This window comes from Manis pentadactyla, chromosome 5, assembly GCF_030020395.1.
Source record: "Manis pentadactyla isolate mManPen7 chromosome 5, mManPen7.hap1, whole genome shotgun sequence".
NCBI lineage: Eukaryota > Metazoa > Chordata > Mammalia > Pholidota > Manidae > Manis > Manis pentadactyla.
This window is the reverse complement of record NC_080023.1, coordinates 166174272-166193364: the sequence shown is the minus strand read 5'-3', so window position 1 is coordinate 166193364 and position 19093 is coordinate 166174272. Positions and strand designations below refer to the sequence as shown.

Sequence of the window (19093 nt, the reverse complement as noted above, 5' to 3'; positions counted from 1 at the left end):
GGTACAACATTCGAAAATCCATCAACATCATCCACCACATCAACAAAAAGAAAGACAAAAATCACATGATCATCTCCATAGATGCTGAAAAAGCATTTGACAAAATTCAACATCCATTTATGATAAAAACTCTCAGCAAAATGGGTATAGAGGGCAAGTACCTCAACATAATAAAGGCCATATATGATAAACCCACAGCCAACATTATACTGAACAGCGAGAAGCTGAAAGCTTTTCCTCTGAGATTGGGAACAAGACAGGGATGCCCACTCTCCCCACTGTTATTCAACATAGTACTGGAGATCCTAGCCACGGCAATCAGACAAAACAAAGAAATACAAGGAATGCAGATTGGTAAAGAAGAAGTTAAACTGTCACTATTTGCAGATGACATGATATTGTACATAAAAAACCCTAAAGACTCCACTCCAAAACTACTAGAACTGATATTGGAATACAGCAAAGTTGCAGGATACAAAATTAACACACAGAAATCTGTGGCTTTCCTATATACTAACAATGAACCAATAGAGAAATCAGGAAAACAACTCCATTCACAATAGCATCAAAAAGAATAAAATACCTAGGAATAAACCTAACCAAGGAAGTGAAAGACCTATACCCTGAAAACTACAAGTCACTCTTAAGAGAAATTAAAGGGGACACTAACAAATGGAAACTCATCCCATACTCGTGGCTAGGAAGAATTAATATCGTCAAAATGGCCATCCTGCCCAAAGCAATATACAGATTCAATGCAATCCCTATCAAATTACCAGCAACATTCTTCAACGAACTGGAACAAATAGTTCAAAAATTCATATGGAAACACCAAAGACCCCGAATAGCCAAAGCAATCCTGAGAAAGAAGAATAAAGTAGGGGGGATCTCACTCCCCAACTTCAAGCTCTACTACAAAGCCATAGTAATCAAGACAATTTGGTACTGGCACAAGAACAGAGCCACAGACCAGTGGAACAGATTAGAGACTCCAGACATTAACCCAAACATATATGGTCAATTAATATTTGATAAAGGAACCATGGACATACAATGGCGAAAAGACAGTCTCTTCAACAGATGGTGCTGGCAAAACTGGACAGCTACATGTAGGAGAATGAAACTGGACCATTGTCTAACCCCATATACAAAAAGTAAATTCAAAATGGATCAAAGACCTGAATGTAAGTCACAAAACCATAGAACTCTTAGAAAAAAACATAGGCAAAAATCTCTTAGACATAAACATGAGTGAACTCTTCTTGAACATATCTCCCCAGGCAAGGAAAACAACAGCAAAAATGAACAAGTGGGACTATATTAAGCTGAAAAGCTTCTGTACAGCAAAAGACACCATCAATAGAACAAAAAGGTACCCTACTGTATGGGAGAATATATTCATAAATGACAGATCCGATAAAGGCTTGACGTCCAAAATATATAAAGGGCTCACCCACCTCAACAAACAAAAAACAAATAATCCAATTAAAAAATGGGCAGAGGAACTGAACAGACAGTTCTCCAAAAAAGAAATACAGATGGCCAACAGGCACATGAAAAGATGCTCCACATCGTTAATTATCAGAGAAATGCAAATTAAAACCACAATGAGGTATCACTTCGCACCAGTAAGGATGGCTACCATCCAAAAGACAAACAACAAACAAATGTTGGCGAGGCTGTGGAGCAAGGGGAACCCTCCTACACTGCTGGTGGGAATGTAAATTAGCTCAACCATTGTGGAAAGCAGTATGGAGGTTCCTCAAAATGCTCAAAATAGACTTACCATTTGACCCAGGAATTCCACGCCTAGGAATTTACCCTAAGAATGCAGCACTCCAGTTTGAAAAAGAAAGATGCACCCCTATGTTTATCGCTGCACTATTTGCAATAGCCAAGAATTGGAAGCAACCTGAGTATCCATCAGTAGGTGAATGGATAAAGAAGATGTGGTACATATACACAATGGAATATTATTCAGCCATAAGAAGAAAACAAATCCTACCATTTGCAACAACATGGATGGAGCTAGAGGGTATTATGCTCAGTGAAATAAGCTAAGTGGAGAAAGAGAAATACCAAATGATTTCACAAATGATTCCATTTGTGGAGTATAAGAACAAAGGAAAAACTGAAGGAACAAAACAGCAGAATCACAGAACCCAAGAATGGACTAACAGGTACCAAAGGGAAAGGGACTGGGGAGGATGGGTGGGCAGGGAAGGATAAGGGGGGGAGAGAAGAAAGGGGGTATTATGATTGGCATGCATAATGGGGGGGGAGAAAGGGGAGGGCTGTACAACACAGAGAAGACAAGTAGTGATTATACAACATTTTGCTATGCTGATGGACAGTGACTGTAAGGGGGTTTGTGGGGGGGACCTGGTATAGGGGAGAGCCTAGTAAACATAATGTTCTTCATGTAATTGTAGATTAATGACAACAAAAAAAAGAAAGAAAGAAAGAAAAGGGGGATTACTCCCTGATAGGATAAAACTAACTGCAAATCACCAATTAATGCATGCTTTACATATCCTAAATTTTGATCATTTAAAGGGTGTCAGATGATTAGCTATGGAAGTACATTTTTCTGATAATATTCCTTTCTCTTAGAAAAAAAAAATGCAGTTCCTGTGTGGTGATCTCCAATAAGTTCTTCACAATGGTATAAAGGGCATATCAAAGTGTGGGCAAAGGGTTTGTTTGTGTTTATACAGAGGATCAAAGCCTAATTTGGCTACCCAGAAAACGAATTAAGATACAATACGAAGAAGAACTTCCAACATCAACATTCTCTGGAAGAGTCATTCCAGAAGATGATCATCAAAAAACTTCAACAAAGATCCTGGTGCTGTTGCAGTTGTAGCTGCATTCATCCCACCGGTTCCTGGACTTGCCATTGGAATCAAGAAGGAGATATCTAAGCTGGCCTGTGCATACAGTAAAACAACAAATTTGACTGGATCTATACTGTCGGAACTCAACCAAGAATTAGGAGAAGTGCAAGTTGCAGTGCTCCAAAATCTTGCGACTATAGACTATCTACTGTTAAAAGAACATATGGGATGTGAACAGTTCCCAGGAATGTATTGTTTTAATCTGTCTGATTTTTCTCAAAATATTCAAATTCAGTTAGACAATATCCATCATATCATTGATAAGTTTTCACAAATGCCTAGGGTGCCTAACTGGTTTTCTTGGTTTCACTGGATATGACTGGTAATTGTAGGTCTGCTTTGGTTATGTAGCTGTATTCCTATTATGTTAATGTGTGCACACAATTTAAATTAGTAATTTAAAACCTATACATGCTTATGTTACACTACAAGAAGATATGTCAAAGAAATAATGAATCTTCCCATGTTTTCTTCCATCTGCTACTTCTATAGCTTCTCTTCTTCCTTCATAATTACAACCCCTAAGTAGAATTCGTGCCTCATATCAAATTTACTGAGTATCATAATTCCTCCAAGTGCTAAAGATACCTCAAGACAAATGCTGGGCATAGAAGCCACAGGGCATAAATCTGCAAAAAAGTAAAAAGCTAACCTTTTCAAACAATATTGCTTCTCTCTCACTTGCCAACTTTACATTTTCCTGTATGGCCCCGGAAGATGACTGGTTAGCCAGAGACGGGTAAGATTCCTCAAGGGAGGAACAACCTAAGACAGGCACAGTCGCAGGGGGGCCATCACGTGAGAAATTGGGGATCAACAGAGGTGAGGCTTAGAACCTCACCCCCCCTGTTTTGAGAGAAATCTTCTGCATCTGTGGACGTTTTGTTGCCCTTGTCTAGCTTGGATTAATACTTAGTCTATAGGCACACACCTGATCATCTACATTTGCCCTCTTACAGCACTAAACTATGTTTTCTACCTTTATCTTGCATCTACCTACCACTTCAGCATTTTATTAAAAATAATAATAATAATAAGGGAGAAATGTGGGATTCACATATAAATCAAGTATAAAACTCAAACGAATAATTATAATTGACCTGATTGTTTATAGTTCATGATGCGTGATCAAAACCGAAAGTTTCTGTGATGACTGCCCTTGCACTGTTCACCATGTAAGAACTTATTCACTATGTAAGAACTTGTTCACCATGTAAAAATTTGTTCGTTATGCTTCAGAAGATTGGAGACTGTTGAGAATTAGGCTTGGGGTTGATTAATGATTGTGCATTGAGTCCCCTATACAGAATTTTATTGTTAACAACCATATGATCAATAAACATGAGAGATGCCCTCTCAAAAATGTAAAAAATTAAAAAATTAACCTAAAAGCAATTCACTTAAGTTGTTTGGTTCTTAAATAACAGTTGCTTTACAAGATTTCCATGAGTTTTATTCAATTAATTATAAGGCATAAAAGCAAAATTTATAATTAAATGTTTCTTTAAACTTCAGTAATTCAATTTCAAATTAAACTGATGGACAGAGATATAGTTCTCACAAGTTAGAATGGCATTCATATGCTAGTAACTCTTTTTTTTTTTAGTATCAAGAGTCTTTAATTCTTTAATAAGTTTTTTAATACTTTAATATCAAGATTCTCTAGAAGGCTATGATGGAACTTTAGAAATAAATGTTAGTAAAATGTGTTATAAAGGCACTTGATAATGATCCTTCTCTTAACAATGTTTTCATTCCTTTATCCAACTATATAATGCTCTGATTTTAACTAAGATGACACAAAAATGGGTTCAAGAAATTTTCATGAAGTAAATCAATCAACTGGTAAGAGTCTGTACCTCACAGAGTTAATTTCCAAAACCATGAATGAAATCATAGCCTAAGATTCCAAAACGTCATGATTTTAAAACTTTGGCAGGTAAGGTTGAATTTTCTGTTGAATAACCATAGACATATTTTCACTGCTAGAGAAATGTCACCTAAAAGATTAGTTCTTAAGGTATATTACTGACTTCACTGATACTTAAATTCTTCATGAATATTTTAAAAAGACAGCAACTTAATATAAGATAAAATTCACAAATTATAGAAAGAAAATGGTCTGGTGTTTGCAAAGATTCAAGCTTTAGGTTCTAATTTCAGTTATACCACAAACAAGTTATACAACTTTAACAAATCCATTAGCTTTCCTTAAGCCTCTTCCAACCACAGGTCTTAGTTAAGAACAAGATGAGACAATGGTTGCAGGGATAGCAGTACATCCTGGAAAATATAGTAAATGATTCTGTAACATCCTTCTACACTGACAGACAGCAAGCTCACTAGAGGAGGTTGAGGATTTAATAATATGGGTAACCATTGAACCACTGTGTTGTTAATATTTGAAACAACATAAGATTATACATAAACTAAGATTGTATATAAGCTGTATTTCAATAAAAACAGAAGAAATACATTTAAAAAAAGATAAGACATAAAAGTATTTTACTATTGAGTGTCATTCAGATTGTAGGTGAAAGGAAAAAAAGCAACTGAACTTGAAGGGATACCAAAATTAGTCAATTTAAAGAACAGAAAGAAATGATATTGAAGAAAGACGACAAAGCCTTAAGGATGCATGTGAAATATCAAAGGATCTAGCAAACATGTAATTGGAGTCCCAGAAGTAAGACTGAAGTGGGAAAAAAAATATTTGAAGAAATAAATGTCCATACTTCCCCAAACTTGATGAAAACACCAATTTATGCACTGAAGAAGCTCAGAGAATCCCAATACAAAGAAAAGCAGACCTAAGTATATTTTAGTCAACAGTCAAACTCTTAAAAATCAAACAAAATCTTGAGAGTTGTCACAGGAAAAAAAGAGCATACACACAGGGAATGAGGACAAATATTACCGTTTCAGAAACTACTACAAAATAGAACATCTGTAAAAGGCTGAAATAAAAAACTATTGACCCAGAATTTTATATCCAGTGAATCAGTCCTTCAAAAGTTAATGTGTCCTAAAAACATTTTTAGATTAAAAAAAGTTGAGACAATTAGTCACAAACACGTGAAAAATAAAAGGGTATCTATCCTGCAAACCAAGGAGAAAGGACATCAGATGAAAACTCCTCTATCTATGAGGATGAATGAAGAGCATCGGAAATCTCTTATTGCCAGATCGGTGGCTCTGCTTCCTTCTGATAACTGTCTTGAAGTCTAAGATTCTCATGGAAAAGACTACAGACGGTTTCAAATTTAGAATGGTTCAAGTTAGAGATTTTTCAGCTTTGATGGTGTGAAAGTAATTCAGTAAAAATGGTACTCTGAAATTTGAATTTTGATATTTTCCCAGGCTAGCAGTGTATGTGGTACTATACTTCTCTTGTATGCTGGGCAGCAAGCTGCAGCTTCCAGTCAGCCATGCGATCACAAGGGTAAACAACTGATATTCTTACAGCCATTATGTTTCCTTACAACCATACTGTACTTCCAGTACAGTATTTGATAAATTACATGAGATATTCAACACTGAACTATACACTTGAAAATGGCTGGAATGGTAAGTTTTATGTAAATTTTACCACAATTTTTAAAGTTAATGGGCAAGATCACTTTGGCATGATAGGGCATTATTTCCAGAAAACATTAAAGTGAAGGAGCAAAGTACAAGAGAATATATAATATGCTACCTTTTGCGTGAACAAAAGAAAATAAGAACATACATATATGTTAGTCATTACAAAAAGAAACAAAGAGGTTCCTCAAAAAACTAAAAACAGAGATACCATTGGACCCGGGAATGGGAATTCCACTCCTAGGAATTTACCCAAAGAAAACAACTTCTCAGATTCAAAAAGACACATGCACCCCTATGTTTATTGCAGCACTATTTACAATAGCCAAGATATGCAAGCAACCTAAGTGTCCATCAGTAGATGAATGGATAAAGAAGATGTTATACACAACAGAATACTACTCAGCCATAAGAAAGAAAACAAATCCTACCATTTACAACAATATGGATGGAGCTAGAGGGTATTATGCTCAGTGAAATAAGTCAGGCAGAGAAAGACAAATACCAAATGATTTCCCTCATTTTGTGGAGTGTAACAAGGAAGCAAGACTGAAGGAACAAAACAGCAACAGACTCACAGACTCCAAGAAGGGACTAGTGGTTACCAAAGGGGAGGGGTGTGCGAGGGTGGGTGGGGAAGGAGGGAGAAGGGGATTGAGGGGCATCATGATTGGTGCACAGGGTGTGTGTGGGGTCACGGGGAAGACAGTGTAGCTCAGAGAAGACAAATAGGGATACTCTGTGGCATCTTACTACAACTGATGGACAGTGACTGCAATGGCATATGGGGGGAACTGAATAATAAGGGTGAATGTAATAAACACATTGTTTTTCTTGTGAAACTTCCATAAGAGTATATATCAATGATACCTTAATAAAAAAATTTTTAAAAAGAAAAGAAAAAGAAACACAGAGAAGATGGACCAGAAAACATGGAAGTTGGTTACCTATGGGAAATGGGAGAAGTGGGATTAGAACTGATATCAAAGAGAACATATATCTTTTGTATAATTCTGACTTTTGGAAACATGTTCACTTTCTACATATTGAAAAATAAAACCATTCAGAATGGGAAGTCCATTAAAATTAAAACTTTAAACATAAACAAATAAATGGACCTGATTTCATTTAAAATGAATAGCATGATTACATCAAGAAGGAGTAAAAGTGGAGAGGAAAGGGAAAGAAAAGAAGGAAAGAAGAGGGAGGGCTAACTCAAGTAATTTAAGAATATAATATTATTTCCTGTCAGTTTCAGGCAGGATGGTTGTGGGGAAATGGAGGGCTACATCCAAATTTTTCACTCTAAGTTCCTTTATTGTAGTGAAATGCGCAAAGCAATCTGAAGTTATTTTAGATGTATTACAGGATAGAGCAAATGAGTAAATGTACTAACAGTGATAGAGGCCAGGGTATAAAAAGAGACATAAAAATCTGAAATGAGGAGTGCAACTAACAAAACTGGAAAATGGACAATAGAGTGTGATGGTGTCCATTTATGAAGCTGATAACTGTACAATGACCATGTAAGAGAATGACCCTATTCTCAGGAAATACAGCAGAAGCATTAAGGGAAAGAAGCACACTCTATGTAACTTAACCTCAAGTAATTAAAAAAAAAAAAAGAGAGTGTATGTGTGTATATGAGTATCTGTGTGTAAAGAGAGTACAGAAGAGCACACACAAATAAAAACAATAAAACAAGTGGGTGAATTGGGCTAAAGGATATCCAGATGTTCTCTACACTCATAATTTTTGTACATTGGAAATTAATTCCAAATAAAAAGTTACTTTCAAATTAAATAGTACAAAGATAGTTTGCTATTATATTCAGAATATAATGGGTATATACCATAATTAACTGAAAGATTTTATAGGGAAACAGCAAGAATAAAGCTGGAGGCTTAGATTATCAAATAAAGGACTGTTTCAAATGTCAGAAAAGGGAGTTCGTATTTTTTTTCTGTAAGCCAGGGAATGGTAGCACAAAGCTTGGATCAGAACAAAGGCTTGATTAAAAGGATAAAATTTTCTAGCAAATTTCAAATGGATAGAAACAGAAGATAAGGTGTAGTAAAGGGACATTTTAACAAATATGAACATATAATTATGGGTTTTGCCTAGGAAACAAAAATTAGTAACAGAAAGTAGAACAAATACAAGAGACATGAAAATTGAAAACCAGATAAGGCCTGTTTACTGAATTTATCAAAGTGGGGTAGGATTCAAAGATGACTTGGGTTTCAAGCCTAGCTAACCAGAAGAATGACGTATTACTAAGAGAAAGAAATTTAACTAGCTAAGCAAAGCATAATTCCTTTCTCAGCTATCACACAATTTCTCTATTCTCATTTCTCCTATTCTGACATAATAAAGGGAGGAGAGGGGTTACATGAAATGCTATATGCCAGCACAAACAATCTGGGGAAAAATTAGTCTTCACAAAGTGAAATAGTAAAAACTGATTTTAACTAAATGCCATTAAAATATTCAAACATAAGAAAAAAGTGGACAAGAGGGTAGTGTCTCATATTAAACTGTAACACACAGTTGCCCTATTCTCCAAAAATGCTGTGGGTGTGTGTCTGTGTGTGTGTATGTGTACATATATATTCATTCAAGACTATTCACTCAATCAATATCATTAAAGAGAAAAAAAGAGTATATGAAGTATAATACAAGTTTAAGATTAAATCACAAAGAAAGCAGTATCTTCAGAAGGTAGTCAGAAAATTATGAAGGACTGAGTGAAGTAAAACTGAATTACCTGGCTAACCAGTCAAATGATGTTCAAGTAGGAGTTTATTTTTATTGGTCTCTGACTTCACTGTTCAGCAAGTATTCTGATCCTGAAGATAAAAAAGAAGGGGAGGAGGGATTGAATTGTATTTATTTCCCTTTCTTAATATATGTATTTGTATTAGTCACATACAAATTAACTCTTCCCATCTTTCCCTTCCATGGATATAGGAAATAAACCAAAAAAAAGCTATCAAGTACAAGGCCTCTTTATAGGAATTTGAGCTGCTGCCATAATTTCCCTATATTACTACTTCTGCTTAAAATGTCAGGCATGGCAACAGGCACGTGAAAAGATGCTCCACATCACTAATTATCAGGGAAATGCAAATTAAAGCCACAATGAGATATCACCTCACACCAGTTAGGATGGCCAACATAGAAAAGACTAGGAACAAATGCTGGCAAGGATGCGGAGAAAGGGGAACCCTCCTACACTGCTGGTGGGAATGTAAGCTAGTTCAACCATTGTGGAAAGCAATATGGAGGTTCCTCAAAAAACTAAAATAGAAATACCATCTGACCCGGGAACCCCACTCCTTGGAATTTACCCAAAGAAAACAACTTCTCTGATTCAAAAAGACAGATGCTCCCCTATGTTTATCGCAGCACTATTTACAATAGCCAAGATATGCAAGCAACCTAAGTATCCATCGGTAGATGAATGGATAAAGATGTGGTACATAACACAATGGAATACTACTCAGCCATAAGAAATAAACAAATCCTGCCATTTGCAACAACATGGATGGAGCTAGAGGGTATTATGCTCAGTGAAATAAGCCAGGCAGAGAAAGAAAAGTACCAAATGATTTCCCTCATTTGTGGAGTATAACAACGAAGCAAAACTGAAGGAACTAAATAGCAGGAGACTCACAGACTCCAAGAAGGGACTAGTGGTTACCAAAGTGGAGGGGTGGGGGAGGACGGATGGGGAGGGAGGGAGGAAGGGATTGTGGGGTATCATGATTGGTGCACATGGTGTGTGGGGGTCACAGGGAAGACAGTGCAGCTCAGAGAAGACATATAGGAACTCTGTGGCATCTTACTACACTGATGGACAGTGGCTGCAATGGGTTATGGGGGGGACTCCGTAATAAGGATGAATATAATAATCACATTGTTTCTCTTGTGAAACCTTCATAAGAGAACCAATGATTCCTTAATAAAAAAAATGTCAGGCATGGCATACACGATATATTATGTAACAGTTTATAAACATGGAAAAGGCAAAGTACAGATGGAAAAAGTGATCAAACCAGATGAGTAATCTGAACATGGGATGTCCCCACCTATCCAAAAGGAATACTCAACAAAACAAAAATTAAAAATATTAATGTCCTAGTAGAAACCAGTACTTAAATACCCACAGGATGGATGGATAAAGCAAGCAAGTAAAGATGGGGGGGGGGGGATAGAAGGAGGGTGGGAGGATAAGACTTTAGATGTCTTCTTCCCCTCTTGGGAAGGCTGCATTTAGGTCACCGGGAAGTAACATTTTGGAATGGGAAATGGGTTATGAGGGGCAGTTCTTCAAAAATAATCTGCAATAAAATACATGAAATATCTAAACAGCAGACTTTTACACTTGAGGATATGTGGAGCACATTCTCCTGCAAGAAAAAAGTAAACCAATAAAACATTCACCTTCATCTTGTAAATTTCAAAATGTAACAAAATAAAGCAATAGCCTGACTACCACTAATTCTAATGGTAGGTATATCAAGACAACCACCATAATTATGCCTTAAAGTTACAGCATTCACGCTGGAATTGTCAGGTCTGTTGGAAAAAATGATACTTTCACAATTTCCACATAATGGAACATGTCACAGCCATGACCAATCCACATGGAGTAGATATGGGACAACCAACCACAATCTAGCTGCATGATATGAAAGGTCTGTTGCACTTTTGAAACTCAAATTTTGAAGATGAGAAAATTGGGGTGGAGGGCCTCCACACGGGGGGCGAGGGGATACATATCATATGATGTTTGTTCACAAAGAGAAAAGAGGAAAATCCAGTGACTGGTGGTTACCACAGGGGAGGAGTTAAGACAAGGGGGATAAACCGGCACACACATACACAGAAAAATCCAGGTAGCTTATCAGTGCCGTACAATTAAAGTTTTATAAAATGAGCCGATATATTTACTAACATTATCTATTATCACAGTACAGTCTACAGTTTATAACTGAGATATATGCCAAAAGTAAACTGGTTCTTGGAATACATCTTCTAATCCACAATGGTGTAACTAGGTTGGTAGCATAATGGTTAAAGAGTAGAAGCTTTGGAGTCCACCAGATCTAGGCTCAGCTCCCAGGTCTCACTTACTAGTCAGGTAACCTTAGGTCAACTCAAGACTTCTTCAAGATTTAGATTTTTCATCTTAAGATCATACCTCATAAGGTTCTAGTGAAAATGCTTACTTATTAGTACCCAAAACATAAATAAAAACTATTAGCCAAACAAAAGACTACCTGACACATAAGAGTTTCCAAGCACATTCCAGTAAAAAATAGGAAAAAAGGATGAGCTAACAGAAAGAGGAATCAGTAAAACAATTCCATTTACAATTGCATCATAAAGAATAAAAGTACTTAGGCACCCAGATTGGTAAATAATAAGTCAAACTGTCACTATTTGCAGATGACATGATATTGTACATAAAAAAACCTAAAGACTCCAAAAATACTAGAACTAATATCTGAATTTAGCAAAGTTGCAGGATACAAAATTAAATCACAGAAATCTGTTGCTTTCCTATACGCTAACAATAAACTAACAGAAAGAGAAATCAGGAAAACAATTCCATTCACAATTGCATCAAAAAGAATAAAATACCTAGGAATAAGAGGATTAAAGATGGCGGGGTGAGAGGTGAGACAGAGGCTTCCTCCTAAAACCGCATAATACGAAAATATAATTAATACAACTAATCCTGAAAGAGCAATGGGAAAGATGACTGCGCCAAACTGCATACACCTGGAGAAAAGAAGAAACCTCACAGAACATGGTAACGTACCAAAGCCGTGGCCCGGCGGTGCCCAAGCCCTTCCCCAATCCCAGCTCACTGGTGGAAGGAAGAAAAACTGAGTGGGAGGGAGTGAAGGTCTGGGACTGATGAATACCTAACTCTGGAGATCTGCTCTGGGAGCACAAACCTACATTTCATGGTGCTTTCATGATACTCTTGTGATTGGGGATTAGAAAGCTAAGACAGGCAGAATTCCTGGAGAGACTGAGATCCCAGCCTTTTGTGGAAAGCAGGGATCAATATCTGGCTGCTCTGGGACTAAAGAAAGGTGGGTAGTCTGAGAGACTTCCTAACAAGAAAGCCCTTAGCAAGAGAGCTACTAAAGGGGGAAGGATTTCACAGAGCTTACTGTTCAGGAGAAAGGACAGGTAGACAAAATTTTCCAGGTGCACTCTGCCCAGCAGGTTGGGAGCTTTCACGATTTCCAGGTGCTCCAGCTCCCTGGCTGGCTGCACAGCTCCAAGGACCCCCTCCGTGATAGGCAGCCTACTGCGCCTTTCTCCCAGCCAGCCCCACCTGCTCTCAAACCGGCAAACCCTACCCTGGCATTAGGCCAGCCAAAGGGAAGACCTGTCTACAGCAACTACAAACTCAAAGCAGAGAGGCTTATACCTATGTGCTCAGCCCACTGGTTCAGGCAGGGGAGACAGGCATAGCAGCAGGGAAGCAGGAAATAACTCTTTCCTCCACCCAGGCACCAGTACCACTCCCCTGCAACCCCCGACATTGCTTCAGGAGCTGAGCAGCTCCAGAGAGTAGAGCTTCTGGGTACTAGAGGGTGCCATATACAAATATGAAACGCCAAAGAAATCTGGTTCAAAGCAAAATTATGACTACAACTCCTGAGAAAGATTTAAATGACATTGGCCTCATGAACCTTCCTGAAAGGAATTTCAAAATAAAAATCATTAACATGCTCATGGAGGTACAGAAAAATATTCAAGAACTCAGGAATGAATTCCAGTCGGAGACGCAATCGTTGAAGGCCACAGTGGAGAGTATTAAAAGCAGATTAGATATGGTGGAGGAGACGATAAATGAAATACAAACCAGAGAAGAGGAATACAAAGAAGCTGAGGCACAGAGAGAAAAAAGGCTAAGAATGAAAGAATATTGAGAGAACTGTGTGACCAATCCAAATGAAACAATATTTGCATTATAGGGGTACCAGAAGAAGAGAGAGAAAAAAAGGGTAGAAAGTGTCTTTGAGGAGGTAATTGCTGAAAACTTGCCCAATCTGTGGAAGGAGATAGTCTCTCAGGCCATAGAGGGGCACAGATCTCCCAACACAAGGGACCCAAGGACGACAACACCAAGACACATAGTAATTAAAATGCCAAAGATCAATGATAAGGACAGACTATTAAAACCACCCAGAGAGAGAAATAAGATCACATACAAAGGAAAGCCCATCAGACTATCATCAGACTTCTCAGCAGAAACCTTACAGGCCAGAAGGGAGTGGCATGATGTATATAATGCAATGAAGCAGAAGGGGCTCAAACCCAGATTACTTTATCTGGCAAGATTATCATTTAAATTTGAAGGACGGATTAAACAATTTCCAGATAAGCAAAAGCTGAGAGAATTTACCTCCCACAAACCTTCTCTACAGTGTATTTTGGAGGGATGCTATAGATCGAAGTGTTCCTAAGGTTTAATAGCTGTCACCAGAGGTAATAAAACCACAGTAAATAAAGTAGAACTGCTAATTACTGAGCAAAAGCAAAATTAAATGAACTATCCCCAAAGTCAGTCAAGAGATAGACAAAGAGTATAGAATATGATACCTAATATATAAAGAATGGAGGAGGAAGAAAAAGGAGGAGAAAAAAAAGAACCTATAGATTGTGTTTGTAACAGCATATTAAGTGAGTTAAGTTAGACTCTTAGACAGTAAGGAAGTTAACCCTGAACCTTTGGTAAACACGAATCTAAAGTCTGCAATGGCAATTAAGTACATACCTATCAATAATCACCCTAAAGGAAAATGGACTGAATGCACCAATCAAAAGACACAGAGTCACTGAATGGATAAAAAACAAGACCCAGCTATATGCTGTCTACAGAGACTCTCTTCAAACCCAAAGACATACACAGACTAAAAGTGAAGGGATGGAAAAAGATATTTCATGCAACTAATAGGAAGAAAAAAGCAGGAGTTACAGTACTTGTATCAGACAAAATAGACTTCAAAACAAAGAAAGTCACAAGAAACAAAGAAGGTCATTACATAATGATAAAAGGGTCAATCCAACAAGAAGATATGACCATTATAAATGTCTATGCGCCCAACACAGGAGCACCTACATATGTGAAACAAATATTAACAGAATTAAAAGAGGAAACAGAATGCAGTGCATTCATTCTAGGAGACTTCAGCACGCCACTAACTCTGAAGGACAGGTCAACCAGACAGAAAATAAGTAAGGAGACAGAGGCACTGAACAACACATTAGAACAGATGGACGTAACAGACATCTACAGAACTCTACACCGAAGAGCAGCAGAATACACATTCTTCTCAAGGGCACATGGAACATTTTCAAGAATAGATCATATACTAGGCCACAAAAAGAGCCTTGGTAAATTCAAAAAGATTGAAATTGTACCAACCAGTTTCTCAGACCACAAAGGTATGAAACTAGAAGTCAATTACGCAAAGAAAATGAAAAATCCCACAAACACATGGAGGCTTCACAACATGCTCCTAAATAACCAATGGATCAATGACCAAATAAAAACTGAGATCAACCAATATATGGAGACAAATGACAACAATAATTCAACAACGCAAAATCTGTGGGACACACCGAAGGCCGTGTTTAGAGGAAAATATATTGCAATACAGGCCTACCTCAGGAAAAAAGAACAGCCCCATATGAGCAGTCTAAACTCACAATTAAAGAAACTAGAAAAAGAAAAACAAATGAGGCCCAACATCAGTAGGAGGGACATAATAAATATTGGAGCAGAAATAAATAAAATCCAGAAGAATAAAACAATAGAAAGAATCAATGAAAGCAAGAGCTGGTTCTTCAAGAAAATGAACAAAATAGATAAACCCCTAGCCAGACTTATCAAGAAAAAGAGTCTACTCACATAAACAGAATCAGAAATGAGAAAGGAAAAATCACTATACACACCACAGAAATACAAAGAATTATTAGGGAATACTATGAAAAATTATATGCTAACAAACTGGACAACCTAGAAGAAGTGGACAACTTTCTAGAAAAATACAACCTTCCAAGGCTGACCCAGAAAGAAACAGAAAATCTGAACATACCAATTACCAGCAATGATTTTGATTTGGTAATCAAAAAACTACTTAAGAACAAAACCTCCAGACCAGATGGCTTCACTGCTGAATTTTATCAAACATTTAGTGAAGACCTGATACCCATCCTCCTTAAAGTTTTCCAAAAAAGTACAAGAGGAGGGAATACTTCGAAACTCATTCTACAAGGCCAGCATCACTCTAATACCAAAATCAGGCAAAGACACCACCAAAAAAAGAAAATTACAGGCCAATATCCCTGATGAACACAGATGCAAGAATACTCAACAAAATATTAGCAAACTGAATTCAAAAATACACATCACAAGATCATCCATCATGATCAAGTTGGATTTATTCCAGGGATGCAAGGATGGTACAACATTTGAAAATCCATCAACATCATCCACCACATCAACAAAAATGACAGAAACCACACGATCATCTCCATAGATGCTGAAAAAGCATTTGACAAAATTCAACATCCATTCATGATAAAAACTCTCAACAAAGTGGGTACAGAGGGCAAGTACCTCAACATAATAAAGGCCATATTTGACAAACCCACAACAAACATTATACTTAACAGCGAGAAGCTGAAAGCTCTTCCTTTAAGATCGGGAACAAGACAAGGATGCCCACTCTCCCCACTTGTATTCAACATAGTACTGGAGGTCCTAGCCAACAAAGAAATAAAAGGCATCCAGATTGGCAAGGAAGAAGTTAAACTGCCCCTGTTTGCAGTTGACATGATATTGTACATTAAAAACCCTAAAGAACCCACTCCAAAACTACTAGGTCTAATATCTGAATTCAGCAAAGTTGCGGGATACAAAAGTAATACACAGAAATCTGTGGCATTCCTATACACTAAACAATGAACTAGCAAAAAGAGAAATCACGAAAACAATTCCATTCACAGTTGCATCAAAAAGAATAAAATACCTAGGAATAAACCTAACCAAGGAAGTGAAAGACCTATACTCTGAAAACTACAAAACACTCATGAGAGAAATTTAAGAAGATACCAATAAATGAAAACAAATCCCATGCTAATGGATAGGAAGAATTAATATTGTCAAAATGGCCATCCGGCCTAAAACAATCTACAGATTCAATGCAATTACTATCAAAATACCAACAGCATTCTTCAACAAACTGGAACAAACACTTCTAAAATTCATATAGAACCACGAAAGACCCTGAATAACCAAAGCAATCCTGAGAAGGAAGAATAAAGCAGGGGAATCTCACTTCCCAACTTCAAGCTCTACTACAAAGCCACAGTAATCAAGACAATTTGGAACTGGCACAAGAACAGACCCACAGACCAGTGGAACAGAACAGAGACTCCAAACATTAACCCAAACATATATGGTCAATTAATATACAATAAAGGAGCCATGGATATACAGTGGAGAAATGACAGCCTCTTCAACAACTGGTGTTGGCAAAACTGGACAGCTACATGTAAGAGAATGAAATTGGATCACTTTCTAACCCCATACACAAAAGTAAATTCAAAATGGATCAAACACCTGAATTTAAGTCATGAAACCATAAAACTCTTAGAAAAAAACATAGGCAAAAATCTCTTGGACATAAACATGATTAACTTCTTCATGAACTTATCTTCCCAGACAAGGGAAACAAAAGCAGAAATGAACAAGTGGGACTATATCAAGCTGAAAAGCTTCTGTACAGCAAAGGACACCATCAATAGAACAAAAAGGCATCCTACACTGTGGGAGAATATATTCATAAATGACATATCAGATAAAGGGTTGCCATCCAAAATACATAAAGAGCTCATGCACCTCAACAAACAAAAAGCAAATGATCCAATTAAAAAATGGACAGAAGAGATGAACAGACACTTCTCCAAAGAAGAAATTCAGATGGCCAACAGGCACATGAAAAGATGCTCCACATCGCTAACTATCAGAGAAATGCAAATTAAAACCACAATGAGGTATCATCTGACATCAGTCAGGATGGCCACCATCCAAAAGACAAACAACAACAAATGTTGGCAAGGATGTGGAGAAAGGGGAACCCTCCTACACTGCTGGTGGGAATGTAAACAAGTTCAACCACTCTGGAGTATAAGAACAAAGAAAAAAACTGAAGGAACAAAAAACAGCAGCAGACTCACAGAACCCAAGAATGGACCAATAGTTATTACCAAAGGGAAAGGGACTGGGAAGGATGGGTGGGAAGGGAGGGACAACAGGGGAAAAGGGGCATTACGATTAGCAGACATAATGTAGGGCAATGGCACAGGGAGGGCTGTATAACACAGAGAAGACAAGTAGTGATTCTATAGCATCTTACTATGCTGATGAACAGTTACTGTAAATGGGTATGTGGTGGGGACTTGATGGGGGAAGTCTAGTAACCATAATGTTTCCCATGTAATTGTAGATTAATGATATCAAAATAAAAAGAAAAGAAAATACTTAGGAATAAACCTAACCAAGAGGTGGAAGACCTATACCCTGAAAACTACAAGACACTCATGAGAGAAATTTAAAGACACCAATAAGTGGAAATATATCCCTTGCTCATGGATAGGAAGAAATATTGTCAAAATGGCCATCCGGCCTAAAGCAATCTACAGATTCAATGCAATCCCTATCAAAATACCAATAGGATTTTTCAATGAACTAGAACAAATACTTCCAAAATTCATATGGAACCACAAAAGACCCCGAATACCCAAAGCAATTCTGAGAAGGAAGAATAAAGCAGAGGGGATTACGCTCCCCAAGTTCAAGCTCTACTACAAAGCCACAGTAATCAAGACAACTTGGAACTGGCAAAAGAACACACCCATAGATCAATGGAACAGAATAGAGAACCCAGATGATAAACTCAAGCATATATGGTCAATTAATATATGATAAAGGAGTGATGGATACACAATGGGAAAATGATAGCTTCTTCAACAATTGGTGTTGGCAAAACTGGACAACTACATGTAAGAGAATGAAACTGGATTATTGTCTAACCCCATACACAACAGTAAACTCAAAATGGATCAAATACCTGAATGTAAGTCATGAAACCATAAAACTCTTAGGAGAAAACAGAGGCAAAAAATCTCTTGAATATAAACATGAGCAATTTTTTCCTCAACACATCTCCTCAGGCAAGGAAAACAAAAGCAAAAATGAACAAATGGGATGCATCAAACTAAAAAGCTTCTGTACAGCAAAGGACACCATCAGTAGAACAAAAAGGCATCCTACAGTATGGGAGAATATATTCATAAACAATACATCCAATAAGGGGTTAACATCCAAAATATATAACTCACATGCCTCAACACCCAAAAAGCAAATAACATGATTTAAAAAATGGACGGAGGATATGAAATAGAGAATTCTCCAAAGAAGAAATTCAGATGGCCAACAGCCACATGAAAAGATGCTCCTCATCATTAATCATCAGGGAAATGCAAAATAAAACCACAGTGAGTATTACCTCACA

The 19093-nt window shown here is 37.3% G+C and overlaps 1 protein-coding gene across 4 annotated transcripts in view; it reads right to left on the bottom strand.

Annotated features, from left to right (window-relative positions):
• NCOA3 (nuclear receptor coactivator 3) overlaps positions 1-19093 on the bottom strand; it is a 138823-nt gene that overhangs the window by 65035 nt on the left and 54695 nt on the right. For 2 of the 4 annotated variants that reach the window (XM_036902041.2, XM_036902045.2), the window contains exon 2: positions 9247-9328. The exons of the other annotated variants lie outside the window; for them this stretch is intronic. The gene's annotated coding sequence lies outside the window, so the exon portion shown is untranslated. The remainder of the gene's footprint in view (positions 1-9246; positions 9329-19093) is intronic. 4 annotated transcript variants of the gene reach the window in all.